The sequence below is a fragment of the Procambarus clarkii genome, chromosome 1, assembly GCF_040958095.1.
Source record: "Procambarus clarkii isolate CNS0578487 chromosome 1, FALCON_Pclarkii_2.0, whole genome shotgun sequence".
Classification (NCBI taxonomy): domain Eukaryota; kingdom Metazoa; phylum Arthropoda; class Malacostraca; order Decapoda; family Cambaridae; genus Procambarus; species Procambarus clarkii.
In genome coordinates, this window is record NC_091150.1 from 15,432,949 (window position 1) to 15,437,035 (window position 4,087).

Genomic DNA, 4,087 nt, shown 5'->3' on the forward strand with positions numbered 1-4,087 from the left:
TGGAAGGAAATGTATTGAGCTCGGTTTCACTCTCTCCACAAACAAGACAAAAGCATACTCCCATCGCAAGCGGAGAGAAAATGAAGAACTGCAAATTAATGGTGTAACACTTGAATGGGTTGACCACTATCGGTACCTTCGCGTCACCGTCGGCTCAAACAAGGGAAAGAAAGAGGAGCTCAATCAAATCATAGGAACATGCAAAAGTCGACTCAGGGAACTGAAACTGAAAGCTATGACTTGGAATGATGGCCATGGAGCCTCTATTGCTGTACTTAAAATGATGTACACAAACTATGTACGCTCCGTCATTGACAATGCAGCACCTGTTTTATGTACTTATTCACAAAGTGATATGAATAGGCTAGAAAGCATACAGGATGAAGCCATTTCAATCATTCTTGGAGTTCCAAAGAAAAAACTGCTGAAATGTCCAATCTACAAAAAGAGTTATTAGCCCTTCCCAGTATTAAAGAAAGAATTGTGGAACAGGATGCTAAGCTTGCAATTAGGATTGCCCGAGATCCCCATTATAATGACATGGCTAAAAAAAAATTGAGCTCTGTGCTACTTTCAGGGGGAAACAAGAGAAGCAAAAAATGGCATCACAGAGCAGTCGGCTACCTTTAAGATCTTCACCTACTTCAACAAGCTCGTGAGCTCATGCCTGTAGAAAGATTACCTCCCTGGGTGGATCCCCTGAATGACTCGTGCAGGATTATCATCAATGATATGGTAAAGAAAAAAAACAACATGGTACCCCAAGAAATAAGCCACAAGTATCTTAAGGAAATTTATAATGAAGCTAGAGATGAACTAGATCAAATCTTCACTGATGGGTCATCTAATCCTATTAATGGCCGGGCGGGTGCAGCATACACGGTAATTAAGAAGGATGATGTATTTTTTCCACCAAAAAATGAGGAAAAAGCGCGCATTGAGAAATATACCTCTTCAACACAAGCAGAGTTAACTGCCATTGCTATGGCGTTAAGGTATATTATTGAACAGAATACTACTGGTGCAGTGATTTGCACCGATTCGAGAGCAGCACTGCAAAGCCTAAATAAAGATCGGGACGAGAATCTTTCAATAGTCGCTGAAATTAAGAGAGTTGTGAAGGTACTAACCAACCAGGGAAGAGTTGTCAAGTTCCTGTGGATTCCCTCCCATGTTGGAATCTATGGAAATGAACGCGCAGATGTGTTGGCAGCTGAAGGCGCTGAGGGAGACCATATTGAATACTTCATACCCAAGACTCTTCTAGAAATTAAAAGTATTATTAGGGAACATCATCGTCATCTCAATCATTATGAACCAAAAAAAAAAAGAGAATGTGGTGGTTGCGGGAGAGAATTAATAATAGAGAAAAAACATCTTGGATACAAATGTCCACACGTACAGCAGCTTTTTGTTAACAACATATAATAAGGATGATTTATAATGTATCTTATCTACCATTTGACAGAGGCTGTTTACCTTGGAGACCGGTTGGAAATATATGAATTGAATTTCAAATCTTATTGTTCCTTCTATTATATTTTTATATATGACAATTATATAACTATAATAAACACTTCTATAATTATTGACACAATATTATTGTTATCCCTTTCACCAGATGAAATTATTATGTTCATTAAGAGTTAAGGATTACAGGTTACCAAATTATACATTCACTCTTCCAATTAGAATGAGTAATAATGTTTTTTTTTAGTGGTTTATAATCATTTCAAAATAAAATAAATGATCCATATTCTTTTTTGACTCACAGTTTTGTTATAAGACAGAGCAGCTGCACACTTGCTTTACAGTTGCTCAGTTGCTCTCTCTCCACGTGACCAGGTTAGCGTTCTCTCTCTCTTTCTCTCTTCACACAATTAGGTCAATGTTTTTTATAATATTCCTTTACATAACGGATTTTTATTTAGTTAAAATCTAGCCAAGGAAACCTGGTCCCAAATTCAAGAGTACTTAGAAGTAACATTTTCGTTCCCCAGGATAGTGCGCTGAGAGCATGGATGGAGATCATGAGACGTTCCTCTTCACCAGTGAGAGCGTAGGCGAAGGCCACCCCGACAAAATTTTCGATCAGATCAGCGACGCAGTGCTTGATGCCCATCTTAGCCAGGACCCTGACGCCAAAGTTGCTTGTGAAACGTGTACCAAAACTGGTATGATCCTGATCTGTGGGGAGATTACGTCCAAGGCCCAAGGTAATTATCAACAAATTGTGCGTGATATTGTTAAGAAAATTGGTTTTGATGATTCACGAAAGGGCTTTGACTACAAGACCTGCAATATTCTTCTGGCCCTGGAGCAAAAGTATGCGGAGATTGCTAATGGTGTACACATCGGGCGCAGTGATGACAACATTTGTTCAGGGGACCAGGGACTGATGTTTGGTTATGCCACTGATGAGACCGATGAGTGCATGCCCTTAACTATTATGCTGGCACACCGTCTCAATCAGAAGATTGCAGAGCTGCGAAGAGATGGGACGTTCTGGTGGGCGCGACCTGACTGTAAGACTCAAGTCACATGCCAGTATGCCTTCGATCAAGGAGCTGTTATTCCCAAAAGAGTGAACACTGTTGTCGCTTCTGTACAGCACTCGGAACAAATTACTGTCGAAGCTTTGCGTGACGAGGTTATAGAGAAGGTCATCAAGGTCATTATTCCTGAAAAATATATAGATACTCAAACGAAATACCACATCAACCCTTGCGGAGAATTCATCATGGGTGGACCTCAAGGTAACGCTGGGCTAACTGGTAGGAAAATCATCGTCGACACTTACGGTGGGTGGGGCGCTCACGGCGGGGGAGCGTTCTCTGGCAAAGATTACACAAAGATTGACCGCTCAGCGGCCTATGCCGCTCAGCGGCCTATGCCGCCCGATGGGTTGCCAAGTCACTGGTGAAAAACAAATTATGTAGACGCTGTTTGGTTCAGGTATCTTACGCCATTAGTGTTGTGCACCCCATAAGCATCAGCATCTTCCACTATGGCACCTCACAGTACACATCAAAACAGCTTCTGAAGATTGTTAACCACAACTTTGATCTACGACTAGGACATATTGTCAAGGAGCTGGGCTTAAAGAGACCAATTTACAGTGATACCTCGTGTTATGGACATTTTGGACGGCAACAGTTCTCTTGGGAGCAGCCCAAGAAGTTGACCATCCCTAAATTTTAGAGTCAAATAATTCTTAAGGATGACTATGGCCAGTTTGCTGATATAGACAAGTATTGTTCGGTGGGAACCTTTAATTTTATATTCAATTGATAATTTTATATACTTTTTTGACGTTTTATATACCAGAGTATATAAAATCTCCGGGCCTTTTATATATCAGAGTAAATAAAATTAAAATGACTCTATAAGACCAGCGTCTGGGTCAAGATAAATACGTTTTCTTCCTTTAAACTGAATCCAGTTTTTTTTTATCTTTTTTTCGGTGGGGCTGTGGTCCTCCTCCTCCTCCTCCAACTGTTTGTGTTTCTTCTCCTCCTCCTCCTCCTCCTTCTCCTCCAACTGTTTGTGGTTCTTCTCCTCCACCTCCTCCTCCTCCCCTCCTCCTCCTCCTCCTCCTCCTCCTCCTTCTCCACCAACTGTTTGTGGTTCTTCTTCTCCTCCTCCTCCTCCTCCTCCTCCTTCTCCAACTGTTTGTGGTTCTCCTCCTCCTCCTCCTCCAACTGTTTGTGGTTCTTCTCCTCCTCCTCCAACTGTTTGTGGTTCTTCTCCTCCTCCTCCTCCTCCAACTGTTTGTTCTTCTTCTCCTCCTCCTCCTCCTCCTCCTTCTCCTCCAACTGTTTGTGGTTCTTCTTCTTCTCTTCCTCCTCCTCCTCCTCCTCCTCCTCCTCCAACTGTTTGTGGTTCTTCTTCTCCTCCTCCTACTCCAACTGTTTGTGGTTCTTCTTCTCCTCCTCCTCCTCCTTCTCCTCCAACTGTTTGTGGTTCTTCTCCTCCTCCTCCTCCAACTGTTTGTGGTTCTTCTCCACCTCCTCCAACTGTTTGTGGTTCTTCTCCTCCTCCTCCAATTGTTTGTGTTTCTTCTCCTCCTCCTCCTCCTCCAACTGTT

General features: G+C 42.3%; 1 pseudogene; it reads left to right on the forward strand.

Moving 5' to 3' along the window:
• The first annotated feature begins 2,017 nt into the window (after positions 1 to 2,017).
• LOC138359939 (S-adenosylmethionine synthase-like) lies at positions 2,018 to 3,201 on the forward strand (annotated as a pseudogene).
• The last annotated feature ends 886 nt before the right edge of the window (positions 3,202 to 4,087 follow it).